A 6612-nucleotide genomic window follows, 5' to 3' on the forward strand; every position below is an offset into this window, starting at 1 on the left:
TCACCATACCAGGGTAAGGGAAGGATGGTCCGGAAGGCCCCGTGGGAGCATTAATGAGTGCAGTGCCTACCCTATGGGATGAAGGTAAGAAGTGGTTAGATCTGGGGTGTACACTCTGCAGGATGTGATGATGAGAAAGAGAGCCAAGATCCCCAGAAGGCTGACCTAACCAAGAATAGAGCTGTCGCTTCCTTACCCAGAGAGGGTCTGACTCAGGTAAAATACCAACGTCCTGGCACTGGACGTGTTAATTGATAAGTTGCTGACACTCAATATTTTTTTTTTTTGCATGGACATTATCAATAGAGAGTGAGACTGGAATTCACAGAAGAGATGATGATGATGATGGATGTTCCCATCACAGAGGTGACAGATCACACACAGAAAGAGCCCAGCTCTGCGTGGTGGAGTGGAGGAAAGCGGAACTCGGGGGTCTGCATCCTCAGACCTTGTAGGGTTATGAGGGTCAGGAGGAATGAGAGGAACCAGGGAAACAGATCAGGGAGAGAAAGAAAATCAGGACCCAGTTACTGACCGAGCTCTGACCAGGACTGCTCGGGGCAGTTCTCGTGCCTCTGTGTGTGGTTGGAGGAGGAGTGAGGCTGATGGCCTGCATAAGCCCAAGACTGCTCCGTGTGGATGACGGAACGGAGAGCATTTACTGTCTATTGTGCTGTATGAGACATGAAAGCATCTCTGTCCCCAACAGTCTTCCCAACCAGGTGACCAAGCTCACTATAGGCACAGTGCCTGCGGGTTGGGGATGATGGGGACTGTAGAGAAAGGACTTTTGTGTATTGTCCTTGGGACTTCAGGGCTGTTGACTGACTTAAAACAAACATGATCATTTTGTAATCGTTAATAAAGGGAGAGACACATGTAATTAACATAGGGGGCCAAGGAGTTCTTATCTTTGGGGAGATGGTGGGGAGGGGTCCTTGGAGCCCTGGTGGGACTGGGAATTCTGTTTCTTGCACAGGAAAACTTAGCTATAAAAGTTCAGAAGACCATACATACTAGGGGTGGATCTGGGCCACAGCGATGTACACCACGATTGTACTGCCTCCTTCCCAAGCAGCCTAGGCAGAGGTGACCCTGGACCTGCCATGGGACAAGCCAATGCTTTTCTGGAGCTGCTCAGTAGCCACAAGTCCAGACTCAGTGTGGCTGTTACTGGGGTACCAAATTCTCTCAAGCCTTTCCATGAGGTCATGTGGGCACTCAGCCCAGGAGAGAACTGAGCCAGAAGGAAACCCAGCAGGAATCTAGAGACACCCGGCTCCCAGCCAGGCAGTCTGGTGACTGAGAAAATGCGATGCTCAGAAGATGTGTGTCTGTGTTCAAATGCTCTTGGCAATGGCCGCTAGCCTGGGTGGCCCCTCTCCCTCAGCCTGGATGTTCAAGCACAGAGTGAACCCAGATTCTAGAAGCTTATCTTCTCAAATGGAGGAGAAAATTAAAAACTGCTGAATAAATTTAGGATTTCCAAGTCCCTAAAATAGCTAATCCAGGCCCAGAAACTGCCTTCCTCTGCTACCTCCTGGACTGGATATACTATCCAAACAATACATGTCAGACCCAGCTTCCTGTTTATGCTCATAAAGAGCACAAACTTCATTAAACTTCATTTTTTTACAGAATTTACCGGCATCTAGAGCTGGAAGGGAATTCAAAATCAAGAAAGAAAAATGCCTTGTGGGTTGCATGCCACCAGCCCTGGCTTAATGTTTTGCCTGTAGCTGAAGTTTTCTTGGTCCTGCCTGGCCCAAGGTCAGGACAAATCTCTCTCACCAGCCAGTCCTGCAGCTGCTCGGACCCAAGCAAACACACAGAGACTTATATTACTTATAAACTGAATGGCCATGGCAGCCTTCTTGCTATCTAAATGGCTTACTGGTATCTTACATCATGCTTCCTCATGGTGGCGGCTGGCAGCGTCTCCTGCCTCAGCCTTCCACTTCCCAGAATTCTCCTCTCTGCTTATCCTGCCTATCCTATACTTCCTGCCTGGCTACTGGCCCATCAGCGTTTTACTTATCCATCAATCATAGTAACACATTTTCACAGCATACAGAACAACATCCCACAGCATTTTCCTGGCAGAGTTCAGCCAGCATCCTGGGGATGACTTATTGCACCTGAAATACATGAACAGTTAATCAACAGTCAGCAAGGCTGGCAACTCAGCGGCCTGATCAGAGGGTTTGTTGGCCCGGAAAGAAGTATTTCCCATTGAGATTCACCACCGAGGCAGTGCTCAGGCCCCTGTCATGGACACTGGGAGTCATTAACAACCACCTTAGCTGAGGGAGGGGTGTGGCCAGCATCGCTGGAGCTAGCAGAATATTAAGGATTATTCTAGAAACCCCTCTGCCTTTGTGAACCAATCCTTTGACGGTTCCCCCAGCCCACAGCACTGGGAGATCCCGGGAAGAGAACTCCCACCTCCAGAGGAGGCTGTAGCCGTCCTTGTGACAGGGAGGACTCAGAGCCCCCGGGCGGTGGCACTGGAGTCCCCAGGGTACAAATAAGGCGGCCCCTCTGGCGCTCACCGCTCACCTGCTGGGGTCCTGGCGGCCAGTCTTCTCTGAGGTAGGGAAGGCCCTCCCTTTGTGAGGAGAGCAGGCTGTGGGTTGCTAAGCAACAAGCACCTCTGTCCTCTTGCCCATACCCACCTAGCTGCACAGGTGACAAACGCCCACTTGGCATCTGTACCCAACGAGAGGCCATTCCTGTATTTTAGGCCGAGTGTGGGGACTTTACCAGCAGAAGTGACTCCTAGAGTCCAGAACCTTCAGAAGCGGGCAGAGGCTAGTCAGTGAGTATGCACCGGCCTGCACAACACCACAGGACCCGAGTAAGGGGGCCTAGCAGGAGAGGTAGACTGAGCCACCCAGGCTACGAACCTACAGACACGTTTCAACCCAAAATATGCGTTTCCGGGATGCCCTGGGTGCTGGTCATGCAGAGCAAATGGTATTAGGATTCATGTCTGTGATAAAGGGGGCCAAGGAGGAGCGCTCCTCTACGTGGTGACTCGTGCGGAGAGGAGAGTCAATTGAGTTCAACTCAAACCCTTTGGACAGCCAGGGTTTTCAGGATGAGTGTTGATGTTGGGTGTGTGACTGAGCAAGATGGCCTACTGGGGAATTAGGTACGTGGGAAGTGCCATGGGTCCTAATAGGGAAAAGGAGGTACTCCTGAGTGGAAGGGGGAGGCTCAGGGCTGTCCTTGTCAATGCTCTCATCCATCTCCTGATGGATTCAAAGTTTGAACAGAATATTGAGAAACTGAGACTTAGGAGGGCAGAGCTTAGTTAGTTGGAGGAAGCGGGTCAACGAGGGGGTGGCGGTCCGTCTTCGAAAGACACAGCTTGCCCTGTCCTTCTGTCTGCTTCTTCATGCTTCCTGGCCACCATGGAGTGAGCGGTTCTGCCACACACTCCCCCTGCTCTGATAGTCTGCCTCACCTTTAACACAAGCCATTCAGCCGGCCATGGATAGAAACGTCAGAAACCAGCAGCTAACATAAACCTCCTCCCTCCAACAGTGTCTTCCAAGTGTTTGTCATGGGACTAACAAAGGATGCTGGAGGCCTGTAGCTACGGTCTGTCCCTGCTTGATAAAGGGGAACATTCCAGATGTCTACATGGCGAAAGCTCACTGAGCTAAGCTGTGTGAAGTAGTCATTGCGATCCCGGGGTCCTCAAAGACCAGCAGACCCCAGAGCAGACACGGCGGAGGCTCTTACTAGAAGATAAGACCACGCACAACCAAGAGGCATACGACATGCAGATCACTGAGAGTAGATCCCGGGAATCCAGAAAAGGCTGCTAATTCAATTTTAAAAAATACCCAAAGTGCAAATCAACCTTTTAGGTAGAAAGGTGCATGCCTTTAATCCTGCCACTTGGGAGTCTGAGGCAGGCAGATCTCTGTGAGTTTGAGGCCAGACTGGTCTACATAGTGAGTTCTAGGACAGCCAGCCAGGGCTACGTAGAGAAACCTCATCTCAAAAAGCAAACACACACACACACACAACAATAACAAAACTCAAAGGTATGGGTTTTCTGTTTTGTATTTTGCACATACTCAGTCTCTGATGTCCCCCAGGGAAACAGCAGTGGAAGCTGCTTTTGTGGATCTAGTGGCAGGGTCCCCTAAAAGGGCACCTCTGCTTAATTGCCAACCATCTCCCCACTCAGTCCCTACATGACTGAAGTTCACGGTGTTTGGTCACATGGCCTTGCACTTGGGCTTGACCTGGGGCAAGTGGAAAGCCACACGGCCCACCTGCCTTTTAAGCAGAGAATGTGCCAAGGAGATAGAATGCAAACAGAGAACTAGTTCTGATTGGAGAGCCCAGTTTGGGAGGAAAACAGACTGAGAACCTGTTGCTGTTATGGGCATCTCTGGCCTCTGAGTGTTATCCCCTCACACACACACACACACACACACACACACACACACACACACACATCCTGGTCTGCATACCCCCCCTCCCCCAGAGACAGAAGCCTTGTTTTTCACTGAGTTTCTTTCCACAGGACTCCATCTGCCCTGGATTACATCAAAGTCTGGGAAAGAGGGGCCCTTCCCCTTCCTAAGCCTGGAATGCTTATAGCCGGGGCTGAACCAGATACAAAAAGCTCATAAAACCTGTAATTTTAACAATGATCTAGTAATGAGCCTGAATTGGGGGTTGATGTTCATTAGGTGACGTCTGTGCTCTGGTGACATCAGTGTGGTTGAAGGCAAGGAATGAGCAAGCTTTGCATATTTTAAAATGTGTGTCTGTCTGTTGGCAGCATGCTTGAGGGTTACAGTGCCTTTACTGGTTCTCATTGCCATGCAGTTAAGTGGTGGTTGGTATGTTCCTTGACATGAGAATTCCGACCTTACTAATTTCCCATGGTTGGTCTTCCATGGTACCTGATTGAACCCTGGTCACACAATGGAATGCACCCACATTACTACTGCTGCAGGCAGTAATAGGTGACTGGTTAGTCCCCACGATCTGGGTTGACATCATCCTGCTCTGAGTTGTGGCTTCAAGGTTTAGTGAGGATTCCTGTCTGGGCACTCCCCAGCAAAACATCTTGGTGGCTCTGGGCCCCTTCTCTTCCTGGGTCTTATCATTAGCAGATAGCTAGATTCCCTTACGCAGTTTTTGTATAGTGGTCTGGCCTTGGCCTCTGGGGATGCCCATACAGGGGCATATTGAAGCTTTGGTGCCAAGCGAACTCTTGGCAGTGTGTGCTGGCCATGAGGTCAGGACTCTTGCAGTCACACACCTGTTAGACCTGCTAACTGGCTCCCCCAAGAGGAAGCTGCTAGAAATGCAAGCTGGGAATCACAAGGTGGTGGATAGAACGGCATTGTGCCTTTTGTGTTCAGCTCTGGCAGTTTATCAGAGCTGTGGGAAAACTACATTGGGAGTCGGTGGAGTTCCCAAGCAAGCTGAAAACCGTGACTCCACATCAACTTTTGCTAAGTGTTGACAGAAGGTTGAGTGGCATCCCTGTGACCAAACACACCTGACAGAAACACCTTCCGGGAGGAAAGCTCACTGTAGCTCACAGTTTGAGAGGGATTTCAGCCCACCATGTTGGGGAGGCATGGCAGGAAGGCGTGGTGGCAGAAGTGTGAGGCATAGACAAGACACCAAGACCACACACATTGCACACTCACACTCACACAGATACCCTCCCCCCACGCACATTGTAACAACCACACTCACACATACCACACACACACATTGTGACAACCACACTCACACAGATACCCTACCACACACATTGCACACTCACACTCACACAGATACCCTCCCCCACACACACATTGTAACAACCACACTCACACAGATACCCTACCACACACATTGTAATAACCACACTCACACAGATACACCACACACACATTGTAACAACCACACTCACACAGATACCCTACCACACACATTGTAATAACCACACTCACACAGATACCACACACACACATTGTAACAACCACACTCACACAGGTACAGCCCCTCCCACACACATTGTTAATGACTGAAGAGGGAGGTGAAAGTCTGGGGTGTATGGGATGTATTCTGCAAATGTTAAGGTCTGTGACATCTCTTTGTCTTGGAATGGAATTTTCTTCTGAACTTTGGGTTTAGGGGTTAACTGTGGTGCCAGACTCCCGGCTTCTGACTTAGGTGAGAGAGGCGCTGTGAGAAAGCGGAGGAGCTGCAGTAGGCATGAGCAGTGGGTGAGAGTCCCACGGATGACTTGCGCCCAGGAGTGCTTTCTCATGAGGTCGATATAGGGAAATGTGCCGGGCTGCGGAGACGGCTCAGTGGGTAAGAAGGTGCTGCCACACCAGTGTGAGGACCAAGGTTTGAATCTCCAGAAGCCATGGAAAAGCTGAGTAGATGTCGGAACCCACCTGTAACCCCAGCGCATAGGAGGGAGACCAGAGAACCCCAGGAGCAAGTTGGCTAGCCAGACTAGCTGAAACTAGTCTCCCCGGCTCAGTGAGAGAGCCAGCCTCAGTATCTAAGGTGGAGAGCAGTGAGGAAGACGTGGCATTCACTTCAGGACTACACACACGCACACACACACATGCG

Source organism: Peromyscus californicus, unplaced genomic scaffold, assembly GCF_007827085.1.
Source record: "Peromyscus californicus insignis strain IS unplaced genomic scaffold, ASM782708v3 Scaffold_22__1_contigs__length_63687245, whole genome shotgun sequence".
In the NCBI taxonomy this organism is placed as follows: Eukaryota; Metazoa; Chordata; class Mammalia; order Rodentia; family Cricetidae; genus Peromyscus; species Peromyscus californicus.